This window comes from Ambystoma mexicanum, chromosome 5p (genome assembly GCF_040938575.1).
Source record: "Ambystoma mexicanum isolate Mex_15411 chromosome 5p, UKY_AmexF1_1, whole genome shotgun sequence".
Taxonomy (NCBI): domain Eukaryota; kingdom Metazoa; phylum Chordata; class Amphibia; order Caudata; family Ambystomatidae; genus Ambystoma; species Ambystoma mexicanum.
Genome location: NC_090930.1, coordinates 723,290,517 through 723,316,152, shown reverse-complemented (window position 1 = coordinate 723,316,152; position 25,636 = coordinate 723,290,517). Strand labels below are relative to the sequence as shown.

The following is a 25,636-nucleotide window of genomic DNA, read 5'->3' as shown; positions in this document are numbered from 1 at the left end:
CAACGAAGATGAGTTTAATTGAGCTGCCACAATTGGGGGTCAGCAGGTCATGGAGGGTGAGAAAGATCAAAGAGAGAAAGATCAAAGAGAGTGTACTGCAGCAGGAGTTTGGGGCCTTCATCATGCTGGGGAGAAGCAACGGAGGTCGAGATACTGGAAGAATGGGTTAAGAGTGACAGGGGAGACAGACGAGGTGCTGGTGGAAGAGAGCATGTGGTGTGAGACGATGGGCAGCATGGGTTTAAAAGAAGAGGATAGAAAATCAGAGGGGAGTCGTAGGGACATTTGGACTGCCTTTGTTGATCATGAGGCCAACAACCCCACATTTCGTACAGAGTTGAGGGGAGTGAGAAAAATAGTAGCCAGTGTTCAAGGTAGCATAAGTGCCAGTGTCATTTTGTGGAATCCTTGTTTCAGTGGCCTCCTCACAGTGTGATGGGGTTAGTCAAAGTGGTCAGCAAGAAGGGAGGTTTTGTTACAGGGAGATTCTGTATTGGAGTGTGTTCTAAGGGGGAACAGTTGGATGTGAAGGGAATAGTGGGTGCTCCTTGAGAGAAACGAGATGGGTGAATGGAATGGAATGGGTTTAGGTTGAGTGACCAAGAGGTTTAGCGTCCGAACACTGAAAACTAAAGACCGACTGAAAGCCGCCCCCTGCAAGATCAGTCTTTTGTTTTCTCCCTCTTCTACTGGTCCTTTTGGGGGTCGCCACAGCGTCCCTTTCTGATGCTCAGCCCCAAAAGGAACATAACTTGGTAGCTGGGCACAGAGGTTTGGTGTTTATTGGTTGTAGAGAAGAGTATGGCAGCAGGGAGCAGGTGATGTGAACCCCTTTCCTCGCCTACCCTCTTTTGCATAACACTACAGGGCTAGGAAGCCTTCTGTTTATCAGAGGGCCAGGCCTTTACCCAGACAGTCTCAAAATGGATGTTGCCCTTTGCTGCGTTTAACCATTGACAGTTGACGTCTGGGATCGATGCCAGAAGGAGGGAGGGGGTGTGTCGCATGACCACCTAGGAGCAAGTGATAATATTCATGATGCCTTCCACCAGGTCCAGGAAGCAGTTTCAGGCTTCGAGTTCTTGCAAGGAAAAACAGCTTCGTTTTTCCCAGAGAATTTTCAAGTGGGGGGCACAGTCCTCTGAAATGTATAAGGATATGGAAAAAGCCCTACAGTGGTATTTCCATTTGCATCTGTGGTGTGGTGACAGGTTCCTCTGGGAGCCAATGAAAATGACCAAGATGGGGTTGAGGAATATGTTGAAAGTCCCTTGGTCTTGCAGGCAGAAGAGTGCTTCGTTTTTGCTACAGGATCCTTAAGTACAGGTCAGGGTCAATGCAAACCCATACCCCTAAACCCCAAAGAACATAAAAGCAAACATTTTGATGTGGCTCTGACCCACCACACTGAGACATGACCTTCAAAATGCACAGGAGCGGCAGGGGAGTAGCTACGGTCCCATAAGATCAGCCGTAGGGCACATGCTTTACAAACCAACTGCATGCACTGCCAATTTTCACTTGGTAAAAGCGTGAACCCTTCCTTCTACAGCATTCCATCTTGTTCCGGGAGCACCTAGAGCTCACTGGGATTCCAGGGTAGTGCTATAGAGCTCCCCTCTATTGCTCCCTCCTGCTGATTCTATTTCCCCCTCAACCCAGATAGTCGTGTGTGTACCAAGCTATGTGAATGCTGTACTCATTTGAATGATTTCTTGAACATTTCGTTTGGCAATGCTGCAGTGGAAGTATTTGCCATAGTGCACGTGTTACTGTACATTCGCTCCATGCAAACACACATAGGCCCTGGGGCCAGAATGCTGCCCGCCTCTTGAATGTGCATGTGCCACCTTGGCTGCCTGCCAAGGTGTCCTTTTCGACCAGAGTGTGAGAAGTGGCTAACAAGGTTGACAGGAAAGGGCCAGTGACGTGTTGAAGGGTGGCATGGAATTGACATGCTCTGCTCCCGTGATTGGCCGTTGCTCTGTGCTCTTAACGTCCCACTCATCGTCCACGCTGCAGAACGCGCATAGAGGGTTTAGTCCACTTAAAGTGGGATTGTCATACACATTAACGTGACTTTAAATAAGAAAGCAGTTGGTTTTAACTAAGGATGCATGCACCGAGTTGGCCGATAGATGTATGCTAGCCGAGAGGACCTTTAGATGCCTTTTACTCCAATTCTCCTACTATCTTAAGGAATTCGGCAAATACAAATCCTTGGAGTGGGGTATGAACCAGTCTGATTGTCTTTGTACCCATTAGTGCTGCATATGTTCTGTGTTCAAATCTACAGCTGAATTGGCGAGCTGGCAATAATTGCTCTGCATGTCATGCAGCTCTATTTTAAATGTGGATATCCCAAAAACTGGGCATAGTAGCGTTTCTTGGAGGGCGGCAAGTATGTGCCCGCCTAATAACACGCGGATAACGGTGAGACTTTCGCTTAGCTAAACTGTCAGGAGTAGACACACACAACAAATGACACAGGTCTAAATTGTACTGATGGATGAAAGTATTTCCCACTTGGCATTCTAACAGGCATAGGGGACTGTGGGGAAACGGGACAGGGACTCTTCAACACTATTAGTGCAATTGTTCAAAGGGTGCAGATCCTCGAAGGGGGCACTGGGGCTGTGCACCACCCGGCGAGTCACACAGGTATGCTCTGCACATGCCGCCTTCGTCTGTGCAGTAGCCCTCGGCGGCCCCCTTGTGGCCCCTGGCACTGCCCTTGTGACCCCTGTCTTGGAGACCAAGGCGGCAGCGACTACCCTTGGAAGCATGTTACTGGGTGTGCAAGCAGTCCCCAGGCCTAGCTTTCCCCGCTACCTGCACACCTCTGAAGTGTAATTAATACATGACACCCTTCGTGTCTTTTCAGTTAGCTGGTTTCCTCCCAGTGCTTGCTGGGCCTCCTCCTTTTCAGATCTGACCTGGGCAGCTCAGTTGTTGCACTCCTTTTTGTGTCCCAATACTGCTCAGTATGCACTTATTTTCTAAGACCTGAGGAGGCAACTTTTTTTAAACATTTGCATTTTGTTTTAGGGGAGAAATGTGTCTTTTCATGAATCTGAATGTATTGCTAGACGGCAATCGTGTGTGCATTGTATGTTATGAAATGTTAAACAGTAGATGTACCTGCCTTATAGACGCAAGTTTCAAAACGTTCTTTCACATCAGGTTATGAGATACACGAGCGCCTCTCCTTCACCCCATTGCCAAGTAAAGTTTCATACAAAGCACAAACTGCTTCTGAATGTGTGCATCTTAGATGGCCCCACTTCACCCCCTTCATTTACTTTGCTCATTTGTTCAACTAAGGTGGCGTTTCTACACACTTTTGTACAAGCTGGAAATGTTCAGAAAGCAAACACATTCCCCTACACAAGTTTGGAACATAGCCATACAAGGCAGGGACGTGTTTAACCCGTTCATAATTTTTTTTAAATTGGGATAGCAGAGGTATACATTGCTGCTGTCCTACTTGTAGTTCTGCCCCCCAAACAGGGATAGCAATGGTGCTTCCTTTTTGTTGGCATTTTCTGTTTTTGTCAAATGTGCTTGAAGCACCCAAATGGGAGTGCAATAGTTTCAGGCGTGTGCTTCGTGTCTCAGGGGGATAGCGCAGGGGGCAGCGTGCTCGCCTTGGAAGCAAGACGACACAGAGCACCACAGGTTCGGACCCCGGAATTATGCGCGTTATTAATAACCTATCATATCAAATCTATTGAATAGAAGGGTGCAGGCCAGCGTATCATTTGCTTTGCCGCAATGCGCAGGACACCTTTGTGAATAAGGAGTCTATTACATTTTTCAAAGTCATGCAGGTATAAAAAGCACATATTAATTTGTGTGACTTTATGACAATCGGGAGCAAAATAAACCTTTGGGTCCATGAAGTTTCTCCAAAGAGTTGCTTTTTCATTTTTAATATGCTAGGGTGGGGGGTCGGACATAGGGCATATACATAGTGCTTTAACACAGCAATACACATATGGGGCAGCAGGGGTTTTGGACAGGACTCGCGAGACATGGGAAAGGATTATAATTGTATAGACAGAAGACTCCCCAGTTTGTCCTTGTAGATGTGAGCAGTTCATACAGGCCTCTGTTTGGACTTTGCATTCGATCACTTGTAAAACTCCCTTGTCATGGAACATGGAAAAAAACAAGGGCCAAAATGCAAGGAAAAGACAGAACTGAATGCACTATTCACACATGACACGGGACCACTTGAGATCTCTAACATGTGTTCCTTCCCTTGATTTTTGGTTTAGTATATGTGCATATCATAAAAAGCCAAAGAAGCCTGTGCCTGCTGGCTTCCAAAGCTCCTTTGATGTTATGTCCCAACCCCTTAAGATAAGAGCTTTTAGGTGGGCACAAGTCTGTATCTGGACACCGTGGAAGGTCAGAATCAGGAATTGGACAGAGAGGCATAGTTTAAAGAGTTTATTTTTGTCATGTTCAAAATACTGTTTCCCTAAGCGTTCAAGCTTGTTCCCCTTTCTGTAAAAGAAAGCCTTCAGGATGTCTGTAACATAATAACGAAGTCCTCTGTCCACAATCCTATTCTAACCTGCTCACTTTCCTTATCGCCAAAAGAAAACGTCAAACAACAAAAAGACTTTACAAGTGCTGGCTGCTGGATTTTGACTTCAACCCTGTCCCTTTCGGTTCTCACTCCCCACTCTGTGGTTTATTTTATGTTCTGAACATTAATGGGAAAACAATGTGTTTTGGCACAAAAATGCTTACAAAAATGTTTAACGTTGATTTACAGAGCAGAGGATCATTGTCCTTAACAATGGGTGAGAGGATGTAGATATAAGATCAGATGATGCAGGGGAGGTATATACACAAACCAAGGACAAGTACAGTAGTTAATGATATAGGAACAGGATACTGGAGGAAGTCTTATGTTTTAGGGGGAAGGGACGAAGACTATGTGCTGTGGGGTTGTCGTGGGCGACCCGGGAGATGTACTGGCGTAGAATGCTATGCAAATGTATCTTCAGAAAGGAGAGCTAGGAGGGTGGATTTAAATACAGAAAGAGTGGGAATAGCTCAGAGAGGGAGAGAGGGCATTCCAGAGAAATGGATCAAGGAAAGGAAGAGAGCAGAAATAAGAGGGAGCTCGAGGGGCACGAGAGGTGGCAAGGAGGTGAGAAAAAGATGATGATCATAGGGAGCAGGGAGGGAGAGTAGGGAGTTAGATGGGACAATACAGTGGAGCAAGTCCATGTATAGGTTTGAAGATAATGAGAATGAGTTTATACTTTGCCCTCTGTCTCATTGATAACCAGCTTATTTGACGATGGGCTGGGGAGGTGGAGGTGAAACGGGTAAGGTTGAAGAGTGCATGGACAGCAAACTTGAGGACTTTGTCGAGAGGTGAACAAGCATAGTTGTGAAGGCCACAGAGTAGACTGGCACAGTAGTCAGAACGAGAGAGTATTAAAGAGGAGATTAGGTGCTTAGCAGTGTTGAAGGGTAGACAATGTCTTATTTTTCTGATGTTGAGGAGATAAAGTTTGGCCGCAGTGGCAGATTTGGAGATGAAGAGCAATAGGTTGTAAGATGTGAAGAAGAGAACTTCCGTCTTGGTGGAGTTGAGCATTAGTGACTGAGATGGGATCCAGTATTTGATGGCAGACAGTTGGAAATGTTTGACCATAGCTCGTCAGATAAGGAGGGAAAGGAGAAGATCCGAGTGTCATCAGCAAAGAGTTGACAGGAGAAGCCATAGAAGGAGATCACAGTTCCAAGAGCAGAATTATAGATAGTGGAGGGTAGTGGACTCAGGACTGACCTTTGGGGAACACCAACCTTAATGGAGCTGCAAAGGGAGGTAAGGCTGTTCCAGCAGACCTTGAAGTGTGTCTGGGCGAGATATGAAGCAAACCAAGTGAGAGTCTTGTCCCTGATGCCTAGGAGAGATAGTGTTGCGAGAAGGTAGGAATGGTTGATGGTATGGAAGGCTGCAGAAAGGCGGAGAAGAATAGGAATAGATGAACTGTTAGCATGACGAGCGAAAGAGATGTGGTTGCTGACATTGAAGAGAGCTGACTTAGCAAACTGCACAGGTCGGAAGCCAGATTGAAGAGGATGTTGACGATTGAAGAGTTTTTTTTCGGCATCTCCCACTTTGGGCTTCTTTTTCTGTTTCTTCCCCACTCTGGGGTTCTCTCATTCGCTATCTCTCTCTTCACACTCTGAGATTTTTTCTCGCTCTCTCTCCTCGGGGAGTCCTTCAATCTTTCTTACTCCCTATTCTGGGTTTCTGTTGGTCTGTACCCACTCTGATGCTCTTCTCTGTCTCACTGCCCAATCTGGGTTTGCCATCGCCTTCTCCCATTCTGGGTTTCTTTTTCTGTTTCTCCTCCCACTCTGGGATTCTTTCAGTCTTTCTCCCCTCTGGCATTATTTCAGTGTTTACTCCTCCCCATACTAGGGTTCTCTCAGTCTCCACTCCCCACTCTGGGGGTTTCTCACTCTTCTCCTTCACTGGGGTTCTTCACCTTCTCACTCAACTCTGAAGTTTTCTCATTCTCTTCCTACTATGGGGTTCTTCTTCTTTCCAATCTGTGAGAAACCTGAAGGTGTCTCACCCGCTAGTCCCCTGGGATCTGTCATCCAGGTGGCCAGGACACAGCCATCTCTTTTGGATCCAGTTCCTAGGTGTGGACCAGTGCGGGAGGAGCACCTTGATGGAGGATCTTCGGGGAGTGGAAGCGGGACACCGGATGCCGAGATGCGGTATCCCCTTCCCTGTAACACCTTTACCCCATCATACCCGGTAGGGTACATAGAGTCTCAACCCTGCCCCCTTTTTCGACACAAACACTTTCTCACGGACAACTCACTGTGAGGGAAAATGGACTAACACCTGAGCCGTATACCTCACATGTACCACTACAATGTTCAGGCAGTTCCTGATTATTACACACACCTGACTTCCATCACACTTCACCACACGGATAAAAGGCGGAGCACGAAAGCACATGCAGAGCAAGGCAAAGCACAAAAGGAAGCAGCAGTTCCAAGATGGTAGTTTAATACAAGGCGGAATCTGGCAAGACCGAAGAGGATTGCAAGGAGGGAAATACCATTGACCTTTTCACCAACAAACCACATCTTTCATGAGCCTTCACCTGGAGGAAACGTAAGACTTGGAATTAAAGCTAAAGAATCCTGCATTGTATGTCTGAGATACCCAAGGCTCTCCCGTGTCGATAGTGAAGGTGGGGAGAAGCGTTTGCCATTGTGGTACTGTCATTGGCTCCTACAACAAAACAGTACCAGTGAAGTCCGCAGAACCGGTGAGTTGGGGAGACCGATACCAGACCATCTGTGTGGAAACCAAGGTTGCAAGTGGCAACATTGTATGAAGTAGATTATTAAGACAGTAGATGAGTGAATGAATTTAAAGCTAAAATACGATACCGTAGACAGAGTGGTCCGGCATCACGTGGGTGCTCATTCGAAAGTCTCTGTTCGGTATCCAACCGAAGGGTGCAAACGTTAAAAGAAAGAGAATTGTGAAATCGAAGTGGTCCTGCAATGGGTCAAGCCAAACCCTGTTCACATTCGAAAGTCGTTGATACTTGATGTAAAGATTACATTGGTCGGAGTTCAGGCTGAGAGAGACTAATTGTGTAGAAGGGATCTGAGCCCAGCACAAGTGGATCTGTGGTGAACCTTGAGTCACCAGAAAAGGAGGAACCTGCGAACATTGTGTGATAAAGTGAAAGGTGAAAGACATGCTTGAGCCCGGCAGAGGGAAGCCTTTGGGGAACATTTTGCTAAAAGTATCTGAGCCCGGTTGAGGGGGATGCAGTGTCGATAGTGAATCACCTGATGTGAATACTTGTGAATATCCAGAAGGGAAAATAACTTGTCTATTTGGTTGCATCAGGCCCTTTGAGTGAAGAGACTTTTGAGAAGCAAGGAGACTTATGCTCCAAAGGCCCTGATGATGATGAGTAAACTGTAACCTCATGCTAAAGAAGCCAGGAGCTGTGCCATGCCTAAGGGACCTGCCTTATCCCATGCTAAAAACATTGGGAAGGGAGGACAACGGCCAGAAAACCCGGCCTATCATTTTTAACACTTCTTTCTTTTTCATAACATTATTTCCCACACTATTTGTATTTTGAGGTAAGGATTGGCAATAGGACTTTGAGTATAGCCCCTTTTATTTTGACAAGACACCACTAGGACTGCGTTATTATTATTTGAGGGTCGTAGCTTGCTCCCAACTGTAGATTTAGGTTTAGATAGGCGTTTATCATACCCTTTTTTTGAAGTTCAATAAACACCCTTGAACGGTGGTCATTTGTGTCTGTCTTACTGTTGACGCCATACCTTCCTTACAACTGCCCACTCCGGGGTGTTCTCACGCTCTTACCTGTCTGGGGCTTCCTCAGTCTCTGTGTGCTCCTGGGCTCTTTCTCTTTTCACGCCCCCCCTTGGGCTGTGCTTCTCCATTCTCTTTTGCCCGCCTCCCGTTCCACTGGTTTTCTCCAGCGGTGCTCCGTGGGAGGGACATTGAGACGGGTTGGGTCTCCTGTCATCGCGGAGCTGCTTATGCGACTTTTCAGCTGGACTCCACATAGACTAGACAAGGCCTTGCTGCACCCTCCTGGTGGGTTCCATGTGTTAAAATCGCGGCCAAAATGGGGTGGTTTGACCCGGTAAAGGTGTACCCATTATACCATTTAAGGTGAAGCGGGGACACCCCCACAACCCCTGCTCTCCTTAAATGGTATAATGGGTACACCTTTAGCAGGTCAAACCATGGCATTTTTGCCGCAATTTCTTTCAGACTTTTTCCCTGCAATAGTATTACTGCACACCTCCTGGTGGGTGTCCCGCTTCTGCCTGTCAACACTAGCGTTCTCTCTCCCTCATCGGCCACACCTCCTTTGGCACAGTTAAGCTCTGCTGGGATACCCTACAAAGGTGCTAGTACTTCAGGGGATAGGGCGGAAGGGGAGAGAGATGGTGACATATACCCCTCTTTGGGTATTCATCCCCTCCAGGGGCAGCCTGCTTGCCCGGTCCCCTAGAGTGGCTATTAAGCATAGTGGGCTCACCTCCTTAGTTTCAAAGGGGTGGCTCCCCTTTAGGGTGAGGTGACAATCTCTCTGGATTTGTCACAGCACATGATGCTGCAGTTGGCCTTTGATGGCAGCATGTCGGCATATCAGCCTGCATCTAACATACAATGACTGTATCTACCAATGACGCTAAACCCTCTGTAAGGGGGAATTTCATGACCCCATGACACTGCATATAGCCAATAACGAAAGTACATGGGCTCTTGAGCCTGCCGTTTCTGTTTCATGACAGTACAAGTGTATGCAAGGCTGTCTCTAACACATAATGCCTTTACATGAAATATAAGGCTATACCGGGTACAAGGAAGTTAACTGCCCAAATATGGTTGCGTACAGCTTGTCAAAACAGTACCTCGGCTTATGAGTCTGCACTTCGTATGATAGATGTACCTGTCATTGGAGGCTGCACCCGGTCTTATGTGGCTTTACATAGGGATGGACATTTTGGCACCCTTTTGGCATGTGAGACTGCTTTAAGCAAACGATGACAATGCTTGACATTTAATACTATAGCTTGCATTCATTGGCAGGAGTTGGTCATCTGCGACTGTACTGATATGATAGCTGTGACTATGATCTCTCTACCCTGGCATATCATGGCTGCACTCATGGCATATCAAAAAATCAAAAAGTTACACAATGCACACCATAGTATAATTATTGGGTAGATATTTATTTGAATAGAGGTAAAGATGTAGTATTCAATATTTTAAGGTTCGGGGGAGAAAAAACAGTCCTGAAACATGGGCTGAACAATAATAACAAAAAGAAAAGGAAACTCCCATCCCCTTCACACTTTCACAGACCAAGTAATCAACCAAGAATTGAACACATAGTTTTCAAGAAAACAATCATAATGCCGGTTTGATAACTCAGTATCTTCAATAACTTGAATGCATATTGTATGTAAACTGTATTTTAGTAAAATTCATACATCATATTCTAAGAAAAGATGTACATTCAGAAAAATAAATGTATTAGTATGACCCAACGCGTTTCGAGACTTCATCTCTTCAACAGGGGTCTTGGCTAGTTGATACTTCTACAAACAGTAAAAGATTCTGATTTAGGTATGATTGTCAGATTGTATGCCTCAGAGCGGGATGAGCGTATAAGTAAATAACCGTTTGCGTAATTTTTTACATCTTTGCTGACCATGCCATCAAGAGGCATTTTTTGATCCATAATTTCCATGATTTGCTGTTAATGTAAACAATTCTTAATGTCATCTCTAGAATGAACTCCACAGTAAAACAATGCTCTTTCCCTTTTTCTAAATCTAACAGTTCCAGACCTTGACCAATGGAACAACACTGGAACCCTTTGTTCAGGCAATAACACTGACGACCCCACCTGTCACCAAAGCAAGTAAGATTGTTAGATTTCAGAAATGTTTTTCCAAATCTATTGTTAAAAAATATGAAATGTTGTGGTCCTGTTCTAGCAGAAGAAATAGATATATTATTTTTAGGTGTGTGTCTATGCTATCAAAGAACGATATGACGGCGCTTAGCCCATTTCATTTAGTAGAATCTATATATGATGAAATTTGGACTTTTTTTTTTACTTCATCATTAAATATATATTCCCCCTCCTGCCAGCTTTAACTTCCACTGCTCCCAAATATGTGCCGATCTGTCTTCCACTCCAGTGCTTTTTAGTTTTATGCTGTTTTAATATATATTTTTTTAACTAAAATGCTTTATTAGGGCCTAAGAATTTTCTTTTTTTTTTGTTTTTTTTAGTTTATGGCTCTAAACCCGTCTCACGATTCTGGCCAATAGTGAAGGATGAAGTGGTTATATTTTCAATGACACATGAACAGTCAGTAGCATACAAACACAAGCTTAGCTATGGCAGACATGACCTCTGGAAGGTTTTAGACTAGTTTTGGGTTCAGGTCAGTGGTTGATGTGGGTGGGAGCGATTGGAAACGGTGCTCCTCTACTTCTTTTTGTATGCTTTACTGTTCTTATACTTTATACTTAAAAAGAAACCGTTCCAGAATAGTTTTAAAATAAAAGTGTAGGAAGAAGTTGAAACGTACACTTCAGTGCACTGCACTGAACATTCCCTTAAACAGCAAATGTGTTTGTTTGGGGGTTTGGATTGAGCCTGGGAGGGGGCGTGATAATGTGGTTTGTGGGGGAGCAGGTGCAGACCAATAGGGAACATAGTTCCACTACGTCTTTGCATACACTTTGACCACTGGTCCAGGTTCTAGACAGTGCTTAATTTGTATGAAATATGTGCCAAGGCCCAAATATGTTCTAGCACGCCTGTGACACACCGGGGTGGACACCACCCTCGTCTGCTCCATACAGTGTCAACATATTTGGGGTTAAAGCTGCAACGCCCACTGGTTCATTGAAGGTGATGAATGATCTGACTCTGGCAGCGTCGACATAACATATTACTTGTGACTCGAAATAACATAAATGTTTACATTTTTCTTTAAAACACATCATCGTTAACATTTTGCTCTAATTCTATCAGTGGCAAGTGGAGCATAAGGCCATCTAACCACAGACAAGAGCAAACATGCTTTCCTCCTTTGGCCAATTGATAGACAAATACAGGCACAATCATTACTGATCTAATGAAATTTCCTGTCAAACATTGCAGTAAGGTCTTCTTGTACAGGTTGTCACTTGTGACAAGCACTCCTCTTCGACACTGGCCTTTTCACTGACCTTGTCCCTCTGTTGGAGGTGCTCACTGGTGACTGTCCTGTTATTGCCTACCCACCCTGCTGTGACTGTGCTGCTGGTTATGAAGGTAGAGAATTTGCACCAATGTCAGGCAGGCTGAGTGGAGCAGTGGGAAGGCATGGCTAGCATGAGTGACCAGCATTGTCACCTTCCAACTCATTGTTATTCATGGAAATTGACAATTAGCAATGACCTGCCAATTTAGGCCATGCTGTTGTTGCTTTTTGTGTTACTACGACTGACAATGAAAATAATAAAGTTGCCAAAATACAACTTAAACTGGTCTCTGAAATAATTGCCAGGGGTGAGCCCTGGCAAACACCCCCACAAATTAAGCACTCGTTCTAGATAGAGATTGGGAATATTACAAAATAAAAGAATACCTGAGTCTCAGATGAAATTAGCTTTCTAGGGTCAGTGCTAATGGAGTTGTCACAGAAGATACTGTGACAAGCTTGTACCGCTGCCTCTGGACAGTTCTCGTAAACTGGGTTTCCCTGGAGAAATGTTTTGTTGAAACTGTTTCTACTGAATACAGTTGCTGATTTAAGGTGTTTCGGTCATTTGCTGAAATGCTCCGGAGAAAACTATTTGTGAGTCTTGGAGCTGGGTATTGGTGGCTAATGGTAGTGTTTGGATTCAGTTATTATTTTTCATTATCCAGCAGCATTTCCAATTGTTTTTTCATCTGATTGGCATATTCCAATACCAAAAATTCCCCTTGGCCGCAATTGTCCAGTTGTAAACGCTTTAAAGTGGTCCAATGGAATTTCGGAAAATTACTGGAGAATTGCATCCTGTGTGTAGCTTTGCATTTATCCATACTTCACCGCGTGCACTTGGTGTGACAACAAACTTTGTCGGGTTGTTTTTCTGGCTTTGAGATTAGTGCTGAAGGTTGATTATTGCATGGTTGACCTAATTGTATCAATCATTTCCTGAAGGCTCGAACTGGCCTATAGGGCAATGCCCGAACCAAAAACACAAAATGCTAGTGTGGGTCAGTTGTTGTGGTCAAAGTGGGCAACTTTTGTGGCCCACGTGGACCAGTTTGATAAGTTACTTCACCAATAGTCTTTAAAATGCACAATTTGCATCAACTTTGATCACAAACCTCCCCCTTGGGTACTACTTAAACAGTGTGTCACAAAAGGAATGAATTGCCATTTGCAACTGTGGGCCACTTTTTCATTGGTGCCCGAGACAATGTTGTGCCCTTTTCCGACCCTGATTTCATGTTACACTAAATGCAACTACCATTTTTCCTCAAACACGTGGGTTTGCTCTCCATAAATATGGCATAAGAACATGTGTAAATGGCCCAACACAATTTGTGAAAAGGTAGCAATGTGGGGTTAAATGTATTCAAATTGTCAGGTAGTGAGCATGGGTGCACGAGCAGTGTTCTCACCAGCAACCAACTGTAGTGTGAGCAGGCATGATAAATAAAGGTTTGACAAACTCGCTGCACTAGACACGGCCATTTCTGGTAATGAGCCTCATTTCACTACGGGCGACTTTAAAGAGTTTGCCCAAAAATATGACTTTGGGTATGTAAATAGCTAGCTCAAATGCAATTAGAAATGGTCGATATGCATTAAAGCTAGAGACGAACCGATGCTGCCTGGATTAAGACTTGAAACTGCAAACAGTGGCACGGAAATCTCAAGCTTTACCGTTGTGCATATCATACAATGTATTACTGCACAGGTTTAAGCTAACGCCTAGGTTAGAGGACAGACGTTCCTAATATCTGGATTCCGTCGCACATTCAGAGATCGAAATGAATATTTAATGAGCAGGAGCTAAAAGCAGCACATGGGCATCAGGGCTAAGCTAGCATGCGAGGCTACCTCGAGGGAGTGAGGAGCTAGTACACAGCATGCAGCAAATTAACTTCCCTTTGCCACAATTGCCTTTCTTTCCATTACATATCACCCCGTATGCTTTAAATGTCTTTTAGAGGTTGCTAAGGCTCCCATATACATATGTAAAGGCACACTTGACCTCTGCTGTCAAAAATAGATGCTAGTGATTGCTGGTGAGAAGGTATCCAGGATTCTCTGGGCTACAAGCAGGAGCGAAATGGCACCTGCGCATTTGTGATCTAAATTTGGGTTGAGAAAGGGAAAGGCTGTCTCCTCAGGTGGCGGCTTCCTCTCTGCATTAACTGTATTTTATTATTTATTTTGATCAGTTTGTAATGTGTTGTATTCTCTTGTTTGTTTTATTTTGTAATGCCTTAAAACTTGATGTTCCTTCTGGTAATGTTTGCAATTCATAAATACCTTGTACTATTACTACTAAAAGGCCATCACAGCGGATCACCGCACAGCATACAGAAACGAGAGGTCCTGAATGTGCTTTTAAGGGAAAAAGTGGAAAATGTAACACTATGTTGCGCTACCCACTGGCAGATAGAAGACCTTTATCATATCAGCTGGGTAAAGACACTGGCGCCAACATCCAGCATAAAGGTGCCACCAACAGCTCTGGTCCCTGGGGAATAAGGTGGTTCCAAACGCAAACGTACCAAAGCATCGGGGCCATCCTTGGTGCTAGTCCGTCTAACTGCAGCTGATGGTCCCATGTCAGCAGTCAGGGAAACATGTCTAACGTCCCAAAAGCTGCAGAGAGGGATCAGCACTGGACACAAGATGGCTGAAATGATCTGGCTAGGTTTTCTGCTTGGAGTGCAGAGTATGATCTTGGCCTGGTTCAGGAACAAGAATCATTCCCTTTATCCCAACCCTGCAAAAATATACCCAACCTGGAGACACAATATTCCTGCTTTTCAACAACACTTGCACGATGACCTGGTGTCCCTTCGGGCACTTAGTCACCTCCACTGGTGGACTTGTCACTCATTGACAATGACGGCAAAAGCACGCCCAACAGGAGTCACAAGCGTACAACATAGCGCAACGCAATTAGGGCACTATCTGAGAAGCATGTATACCCCACATCCACATGTAAAGACCATCTGGTGTAACCATGCAGGGCGTAAGTGTCACCTGCATGACTAAACCATCTATTAAGCATATAAACGTCATGTATAATAGTGAGTTATCCATTTAAATAGTGTGGGCACCAAGTCTGCGCTGAGATCTTATTTGTGGCGACTCGGAATCTAGGACAGTCACTGTTAACAAAAAGCACAGAAATAAAGTAGAATGCTGCGTCTCTTTGCTTTCACCAGATCTCACACTGCATGTCCCTGAACGAGGTTTAAAATGGCAGCAGACGCAATGGCCCCACTCAGGGATTTCCAGCGAAATCTATGTGCTTCCAGCTTTTTGTGAACCATAAAATGGCTGAACATGCCCAAAATATCTGAACAGTGCATTGTTTCAAATGTGTTTTATTACCGTGCAAATTTTCCAGCAGAAAAGGACTCCCCATGGTAGTGCTCATCTCCTTGCTGTCCGTTGAGGTGGAATCACCCCCTGCCTGTCTGTGTTAAGCCTTTTGTCTTCTAAGCGCCTCTAGACTGCCCCAGCTTTCTGAGTAGAAGAACCAGATGACAGCATGCTAAATGGGACCTCACTTTTTAAAGCTAATGTATTCTGGGAGTTGGAATCATGAATACAGTGGAGGTAAGCACCAAGGGTTTTTTAATTGAATGATTAAGTAGCGTCCAGGTATCATCGAGTCAACTTGTTATCCTACTCTTGAGTCTCAGACTGACAGACAGGTTGCCCAACAAGTGAGTTGAGGTCCTGGAGATAAACGAGCAGAAGTCATGGTGACCAGGGCATGAGGAGGCCGCATTCCCCTGCAGAAATTGAGTGAGTGCATTGTCCTGTGTGCTCCTGCTAGTTTACCTTTGCTTAGATAGTGAGCAGCATGAATAGCAACACATCATAGGTCAATTGTATAACGAGGGGCACAGCATACCCCTTTGTATAATAAGCACCATGTACAGCTGCATAGGGGAGCCACCTTGCGTACCGAGTGGCATGAAGAGCGCCGCAGCTTAGCTCTACTATGCATAATTGTTTCTCTGCGGAGCCAAACCTTACCTGGACATACAATCTTTGCTGGGATGGGATATCAATGCAGGCCTAAGGCATATACCAATCAGGCATGAACATGCCTCGGTTGTACAGCGCGATATTGCATACCAACAAAGTGTATCTAACATGGGTGCCTGCCGGGGATCCAAAGCCCAGACCTTCATGCTGCTCGCTCACTGCCTCGAATGCTGAAACACTTCCCTAAAATCTGGTCACCGGCCTCCTGGGAATTTCATAAGTTAGTTCCCCTCCTGTGTAATAGAATCAAAATGTACCTAATGGACACAAATGTCCTTTCTGGGTACAGAATATCTCCATTGCAAAGTGTACTTTTGAAGGGCACAAGAATGTCTTGGCTGAAAACTTGTTTTTGAAGCTAACTATCGCTGCAATTCAGACACAACTTCTATAGGCTTGGACATCAGCCCTACAGATAAGGGGTGTATCGCCTACTTTTACTCACTAAAAATAGGCATATACTCTGTGAGAAACCAAAGGGTGTCTCACCTGCTAGTCCCCGGGGATCTCTCTCAGGTGGCAAGTGCACGGCCATCGCTTTTGGATCCAGACACTGGGGGTGGACCGGTGTGGGCGGAACACCTGGGTGAGAGGTCTTTCGGGGAGTGGGGGTGAGGCAGCCGATGGTGAGACGTGGTATTCCCCCATTTCCAGTACCCATTCCCCATCCTATTTTATAGTATGTTCCTATGTCCCAACATCCTCCACCCCTTTTCTACACAAACATTGGGCTGAGGAAGAGAGCGACTGAGAGTAAAGAGGCTAACCCATATAGACCTCATTGGACATGTGCCACTAATCGGGTCAGGCAAAATCAGGCACTTGACTTTAATCATATGCATCTGATACCCATTTGCTCTCCCCACACGGATAAAAGGCGGAACATAGAGACACACTCTGAGCAAGGTGGAACACAAAAAGGAGCAGAACTTCGGGGGCAAAGGCAAACCTAATGGTGCAGAGCGACCGAGAGAGGGACAAGAGCAAAGGATAGAGAAACCCAGGAGATCCCTGCAGGAGGTCCTTGCCTCCGAAGAGCCGTGAAACATACGCAGAGAAGGCCAAATCCCAGACAAGAAGACTGGATTGTTTTTCAAGGACGCCATCGACCCTCCCGGGTGAACGACAGAGTTGGGGCGGTGTGGCCAAGCCTGTGGTATTACCATGAATTAAAACCGCAAAGGCAAGAAAGAAATACACACATACGGTGAGTTGGCGAGTGACATAAAAGGCTGGTGTGTGTTAAGGAAAGATTGAAGTTGCAACAGTATATCTCACAATTGAAAGCTGCATGCATGTGGAAGAGACACAAAGGAAGGCAGACCTGTGGTGAACTTTAAATTACCAATAACTGTGAAGCAAGTGATACAGAGTAGTGGAGTGGTCCGGCGAACGGAAGTAGTGCATTCGAAAGTATCTGCAAAATATTTGATATCTTGTTATAAAGCAGCAAAACGAACAAACTCTGAAATGCACAATGGTTAAGGTTATCCCCGGCGAAAGGGGAACTTAAAAGTGAATACTTTAAGATTAAGATTTCTGTGAGCATTTGTGCTTATGGTACTGAACTACCAAGACCAAGAGACAATGGGGAAAATAAAAACAAGAGTGTTAATTGAAGCAAAGGTCGAAGTGGCCCTGCAGAGGTTTATGGAAAAGCCTTGCACATTCAAAAATCTTCGACATCAGTGGAAGGTGCGAGCATGATTGAGGGAGACCAGAAGTGTGATGTGTTAGGGGAAGGAAAACTCTAGCGAATGTGAATTAAGCTTGGGGACCAAACCCCTGCAAGGGCTGTGATTGAGAGGTCCGAGCCCAGCCAAGGGAAACCTGTGTGAACTCTTAACGTTTTGAGAGGCACAATCCTGACGGAGGGAGACCTACGTGAACATTTTGTCGAACTGTGAAAGAACTTTTGGAACGCTGAAATAAGTGACTTTAACGTGGAAGGCCAGTCAGGCCTCGATCCACATTTTTTAACTGTCTTTGTTTTGTGTTCCTGAGCCAGAGTGTGTCATCCTGTCTACAGGGGCTGCCTTACTCTGTGCTGTCCAACGTGGGGAGGAGAGCTGACTCGGTCACTTTGATCCTTTGTTATTACACTGATTTTCCTTTGCATACATATTCCGCTTTACACACGTTTTGTATAAGAGATAGAGCAGGCATTAGGTTTTGTTTGTATAGGCCATTTGGATTTGGCAAGAGACTGACTAGGACTGTGTTTTTTTAATTGTTTGATTGTAGAGACTACTCCCATCGTAGCTATAGGGCAAAGCAGGTGTTTTTCCACACAACCCGAAAAATTGAATAACGGTTTTGAAACTTGTACCTCTTGTGCCAGTGTCATACGTCTGATACTATGCCTCCCTTACAACTCCCAAAAAATGTAAATAGGGAGTACAAATACTCCTAACAAAAAATAGGAAACAAGACACGTAGGACCTTGTGTATCTGCTTTCACTCAGACAGCTATAAGGATATGTTTGGACCAATACTGCACGTAGTACCGCAGGAAGAAACTATTGTTATAGCCTGATCGAAAGAAGTAAACATGTATCTTTTAATGTCTATGAATAACTAGGTACAAAGAAATAATGATTACAAAAACAATTTCCGTTTTCCAGTTAAAACATATATTTTTACTCGCTTATAAAATACTGCTATTGGGAATTGAACTTACATTTGTACTCCCTAAAAAATCACTTTACTCCCAAATAATAGGGAATAAAATAATCCCACTTCCAAATCGTATCTGGAGCACTACCCTTGGTAGATACATTCCTCTCCTATATACATCTCATCAATGCTCCTCACACATATCATGCTCCTGCTTTGGTGGCTCTGTTGTTACACTTAGCACTGTTTTATGGCATGTCGGCCCACATACATTGCAGAGAACAAGACAAGGGATGGAAATTCGTGACCGTACACTTCTCACCACGGGTCCTAATCCTTGTGTTTCCCTTGGAGAAGCAGTCCATTATTTTGTGCTCACCTGCAAATTAAGACAGATCGAATCTGTCTACCCTTGTCGAAAAAAACCAGTCTGTTCGACCATGCTATGTCATCTCTGCCAGCATATCAGTGTTATCTCTGCAGGCATTGCAAGCAACAATGAGAAGATGTCTGTCTTGTGTCACGATGCGCATCAAGCAAGGAGTCAATTTCTGGATCTGCTCCCCTCTGCTTACTGCTTGACAAAGAACAGAATGTCACATTGGGGCTGCAAGCCCTGGTGTCTGGCAATACATGTTTGCATGTCTGTGTGTTTCATTCTGTCATATGGTGGCCAACATTCTGAAATCAATTTGAGGGACACTTGCCCGCATGGCGGCAATGACACAGCATGATTCACCTTTAGCCCGACACCATACAAGAGACTAGTGGAGTGGTTTACCGACGTTTGGATTCTACTCCAACCAAAGCATTATAGACAATATGAAACAAATGAACCCAACCGTCCCTCTCCAATATCTTCTGTCTACTTCCTAAGAAACTCGGTCCATGGACCAAATAGGTACCGAGTCAGGGATAATGAAAAAATATATTAACCAATTTATTAACACATAACAATATTATAATCACAATCTTTCCATATATATCAAAAACATACATCAAGATAAAAATGTGTAAAACCTAGTGCACATTTCTAAAACCAATAGTGTAGGACATGTTAAAACAAAATCTTTCAAAGATTTACCCTGAACACCCCACAAAAAAACACACCCCAGAGAAAACTTCCTGCCTATACAAATCTACTAAGTCAAATTTGAGACAAACAGGACAAAAACAATGTGCAAAACAACGCAGTGGTTTATAGCATCTCAGAATCCTCACTTTAGGATTTGTTCCAAGACCACCATTAGTTACCTGAGTACTGTGTACCCTAAATCTTGCTACTTGGGTGACCACAACAAATGAATGTTATTATGCGGTCCCATTCTTATTTTTGGTGCCAATCAATACCCAACATGTTTTGTTCATAAATTGCTTTACATTATTACATGAACTTCATCAGGGGACCATAGGTGGCCTGACAACACATGTTTAACTACAATGGTTTTCTGCCAACCTACACCCGTAGGTGTGTAGCCGGTCCGGAGTTGATTCTGAATTCAAACTTCAAAACCTATCACAGAGTGAAACAAACAAGGAAAGGAGACAGATAGGAGAGTCAAGGAAACCGTGATTAGAATATGATCTACTAATACATACTGTTTCTCTTACTAGGCTGTTATTTACCTATGTAAGACTTACCAAGAGTGCTAAGTTAGTCTTGAACTTGGCAACGGGGGAGCGTCTTGTCTGTAGACGGTAGTCACACTATTACAAAGAGAGGGGAACACAATAAAGAAAAGAGCTAATTGAGTGCACTGTGTACTCTAACACAATGCTGCCTGGAAATCAGTAGCACACAATACTTCAGAAGGGCGACCTAGTGTTCACAATGTACATATTGTATCTAACTGCCTATCAAGTTGCATAATTCATTTGTACCTATCAGGTATGGTCACGGATCTAAAACAAATTAGCCATCAAACATATTGGGTCAACTAGTGACATTCTTTTTGGATTACAGCTATACTACACATGTTACGTCAACATATGGTCATCTCCTACTGTAAATGTGCACTCGCACCTTCAGTCTTTCTTGAGGACGTACTCCAATTTGCGCATCTAGTGCATCTACCAAACTTGCCCTCAGTGCTGCTGTAAATCGGAATGCGCAAGCTCGCCTCCACAGGGGCACAAATGTTTGCAAAACATAGAAGTGCACATGTGCTGCTTGATCAGTGTCATCAAAGGACTAGGTGGAGTGAAAGGCACTCTGTTACTATTGCTTCGTCTCCCAAAGCAGGTCACTTACTGGTTCTTCCTGAGACTCGTCTCCAAAACATAGGTTGTAGCTGTCTGGGTGTCCTTCCCCCATCTCCGATCATGAATCGGCTGTCCTTATTTATGTCTAAACCCAGAAGTGACATGGAGATGCGAGTACTCGCGTCAATTCATGTGACATTTCAAGTGTACAGACCATTCACAAGCCCCGCATCCCATCTGCTGCGGTTCGCTGTCAGGAACACTCCCAAGCAGGGATACCCGGGACCATAGATAGGTGTATAGATGGCAAGAGTAGTTTATTGATGACCTAGCAACTGATTGCCGTCACATAGTATATTAGTTCAATGTCTATTGGTCAATCGCGGAGTCCCGCAGATCCAAAGGGTGTCCAACTACCGATCGGAACACCAACTCCAGATGACTTGCGAGTTGCGTCTGTTCTACCCCAAGAATACAGAACCTGTGGACTGCATAGATATATCGTTTGTTTCCAGAGCACCTGGTATATCAACTTTTTAGATATGTGCATTGTAAATCCTAATTCGAATATAATACCATGGGTGGAGTAAGTTTAGCTGTCATGCGTCCAATCAACTTGCTCATTCAGCCCTATTTCAGAGGACTTGTTAAAAAAAAATGAGCCATTGCTCTTTGAAAAAAAAGGTTTTGGGTGTTAGCATCACTGTTTTTTGATTTTTCAAGTTGCCATAAATAGTCCATTTCAATTATTCTGCACCATGATCCATCATAATGAAATGATTCACCAATGGTGCTGTGAGATTTTCCTTTAGCCCGCTCACAACTATTATTTAAACAATTGGTGAATGGCTGTTAACACTGGCTTAATTGCAATGCTAATAATTTCTCCTGTGGGCGGGGAGGGGGGTGATGGTCATGTTTTTAAACTGTAAACATGACCATCACAAACCCACGAACAAAGCATTTGCATTTGTGAGGGGTCAGAAATGAAAGCCGGAAGCAAAGTTGTCATGTTTTTGGTAAAGACTTATTTTTTTATGAAATGGGTTAGGAAAATGTCTCTCTGACCCTGCACTAAGAGGAATTTCCCTACCTGAAACACAAATCTAAGGAACTGCCTATGCTAGGATGTCAGAAATCGAAAGCCGCATTTGTGTCCAAACGTTCTAACCTGACCTGCACCCTATAAACAAGATAATAAAGTGAAAAGGGAAATGTTTTTAACCTGATGCTTGGCAAAAAAGTGTTCATAAATAAAAATAGCACAATTCCAATAACAATGTTCTCCAAGATGTAAAGAACTTGGTTTCAGGGGGCTTCCATCCACATGGATTCTTTAATAATGGTTTAACAATGTCTCTAGGACTAAAAGGTCTTGAGGTTTCTCTTGGTTCACAACAATTCCAAAAGCTAATTAATCTTATTAGTCCTTCAACACAAGTTCCTTCTTTATAAAACAGTCTTGTGGTGAGGAAGGTTAGCTCATGGGCACCGTGTTTGTCTTGGTAGCAAGACAATGCAGCGCAACATAGGTTGAAATCCCAATCCTGCGCTTGAAACCACTTTCTGGTATTAAGTGCATTATAAAAGAATAATTTAATTCATTATCTTGTCTTTTCTTATTTGTTTTACACTTTGCCTGGTATACTCCCCTGCCAGGACTCTTTATTCACTTCCAATTGCCTGGTATACTCTCCTGCCAGGACTGCTTAAATGCTTGCAACCTCCTGGTATACTCTCATGCCAGGATTTGTTTTGCATTCACTACGGCCTAGTATGCCAGGAACTTCCTTCTTCAAGTTCCTTGTATTTGCGCATCAGGACTTTCTCTTCTTCAACTGCCTGGTATTGGCTTACCAGGGCTTTCTCAGCTTGTGTTACAGTTTCTCTTTGTAAGCAACTAGCACATATTGTTCTGGTCTTGTTATATCTACTTGTTTAAGCTTTCCCCACTTTTGATATTCAATTCTCATTGGGGTTCAAATTGGTGCATTGCCCTTTTCTTAAAAAAACAATTCCTCTTCACCACCGCATGTGGCCATTTTAAGACTTTTACCAATCAAATTGCTTCTTTGCTCTCCGTTTTGGTCTTAAAATTGAAAAATATAAGGCAGGAGAATTCTACTTTTTTAAACCAGGAAGTAGTTTGTGCATGTATGTGGCACTTGTGGGTACCTGACTTTCCACCTCATTATTCGTGTGACTGCACGTCTATGTGTGGCTTCTTCTGGATGCTTATCTGGGTGCTTATCTGCCTGCTTACATCTGTGCATAGCTGTCATGGTTCTCGCGAAATGTCTGTGTTCCTGCTGTCTCTAGTTCGACTATCTCACAGTTATCGCTATACTTATGCAAAGCGGAAAAGGATGTGCAAGCATAGGCCAATAGTCAGTCATTGTCTTCTTCCGCATTGTGGTTTGTTTGCTCTGTCTGGCTGTCTCTCATCTTGCTTGGCTTCTCACTGGCATTGTGCAGATTAGTCAGTGTGCTTTTGTATTTTGGAATATGCATTTTTGGTTTTGTGAAAGCTATGTTTATGATCAACATTTTTGTGTGGTTACTCGTTAGGAACATCTGATAGGGCAGTGCGCCGAACAAGCTACTCCAAGGGGTAGACTATGGTATTCTATGCAAATATTATACAGTGGCATTCTAAGTGACAGTTCTTTGCCCTTTGAGACAAAAGGCTGCAGTTGTGGAACTCCAAGGCGACTTATGATAGCCTTTAGAAGCCACAATGGCAATGGGTAGCCTCCTTTCAAAACAGTTACTGAATTCCTTCGAGCCTGGAACATTTACAGCATTAGAAGGGCTGTCTTTTGGTTTTAGGAGAGTGCCGTTGTCTGCCAGTTAATACACCCAGGTGCTTTTCATCAAAACAGACGAGGGACCGCAGAGGGCTGGCACCACTTCCCACGAACTCTGCATGGACTTCCTGCGCTAGGGCCTCACAACTACCGAATTATGATATAATCGGCCAGCAGTGATGTCATAGCAATACGATTATGAATCAAACTCACGGTTTTCGTCTCCAGTTAGACAGCTTTTTAGTTTACGGATTTGTATTAGTATGTGTGCACATTTTTTTTTCTGTTGTAGAAAAATGGGCTCCTGCAAATCAGGCTAAGCTCAATTTTCACTGTCATTAAGAATGGGGTATTTGAGCTTCTAGTGGCTTAAAAACATATTGCCTTTGCGTAAGGGAAACCAGTTTGTTGGGTATAATGGGCTAGAACAAATATGTGTTACAGTGGTGTGCCCAACAGAGTTTATGACATTTCTTTCAATTGCATTTGGACTTAGTTTCAATTAATAAAACAATTAAGTCCATGGAACTAAATATTATAAATCAATTTCATTATTTACTGGTTAAGGTTTTCCTTTTTATTCATATTCTTTCTCAGTCTTCATTTGCCTTGTGGCACGTTATCTCATAACTTTTGTCTTGCACACATCATTGGCTGATAATTCAATTATTTCCAAGAAATATTCAACATCACAAAATGTTTTTTTTTATTGACTTATCAGCCAATGATGTGTGCAAGGCAATAGTTATAATAGAATAATATGAATACAAAAGGAAAACCTTAAATTGAAAAGGGTAAACAATATACCCATAAACAATGAAAATGGTTTATAATATTTAGTTCCATGAACTTCATTTTTCATTAATTGAAACTAACTAAAAATGCAATTGATGAAATGCAGTAAAACACTGCTGGGCACACATCTGTAAACAATATTAAAAAGAGTGGACATCAGCCTTTGCATGCTGGTAATGGGGGAAGCAATTTATTTATTTCCAATGTAGGCACCTACAGTTCATTCAGATTTTTCTGAGAGAATCAGCTTGGGAAGTGTGTGTCTAAGTGTGACTGCAGTCTTTGATTCTGTACCTCTTTGTGATACCTCTGATGGGACCAACAAATGCAGTGCATTGATGCTATGAGTTAGCTTTGGACACCACATGGCCCTAAAAAGGTTTAATTAGGTATGCTGTCATGTGAAAACCAATATATCCCAGTTACAACTATGAATTTAGTGGTCTGTTTGATGGAGGCGCCGAATGCCAAGCACTCTGCCTGAATTTTACATTTCATGTGATATGTCCTAGACGAGCAGGAGCACAGAGCGGGAAAATCCCCTCCACAGGTTTCTCTGCTCTGTGCAGGAAAGCCACTAGCATGGCCGCCCGGATGTAATGTCGATGCCTGAATCCCACAGAAGAGCAGGCCGTCTCCATGGGGATTCATTGTGATGCCAGTAGCCATGCACTCGTATGGTGGGCGGAGTTACCACTTCTTTGGGGGTCTAGAAAAGGCCCAGAAATCTACACCCCCACCAACAAATAATGCAAACCAATGAAAAGCCCTCAGAGAGGGCACTGGCTGGCAATTCTGGGAATCCATACTGCATTTGCAATGAACCCCCAAATATGTATCTCAAAAGTCAGTAATGGATTAGACATGTTCACTTACGTCCAAAATAGAGCCGTTTGTCCTAAGCACGAATGTGCTCTTTTGTCTTTGTACTTTATTTGTCTGTCCAATATGAACTACCAGGAACTGCAAAAGTGGGTAACCTTTCAGAAACACATGCATCATCACAGTTGATCTTTAGACGAACCTCTGTGACCTCATACCACTAAAATAGAACTGCTTGGCCTAGCACAAGGCCAAACAACCTTTCTCACATGAGTAATGATGAGATAACTGCTCTGGTCTCAACTGACACGCACTGGAATGTGGTAAGCAGTGGCAGCACACACAAGAGGGCCTTAAAACACGCTCAACCAGGCCAACTGGTTTTTGCTTTTGGTCCTGGCCTATTAGTGGTTCCTGCTTGGGTGGCACAGTCGCTGCTCATGCCGTTGCCAATGCTTCTCATGAACTCACCTCCCCTGGAGGATTCCGCAGCTCCCCATGCCACACAATCTCTAAACTAGAAT

General features: G+C 43.8%; 1 protein-coding gene across 1 annotated transcript in view; it reads left to right on the top strand.

The window, feature by feature from the left end:
* The window catches only part of LOC138481152 (ETS-related transcription factor Elf-1-like), a 621,807-nt gene that overhangs the window by 66,882 nt on the left and 529,289 nt on the right, over window positions 1-25,636 (top strand). The window contains exon 2 of the mRNA XM_069613090.1: window positions 10,412-10,493. The gene's annotated coding sequence lies outside the window, so the exon portion shown is untranslated. The remainder of the gene's footprint in view (window positions 1-10,411; window positions 10,494-25,636) is intronic.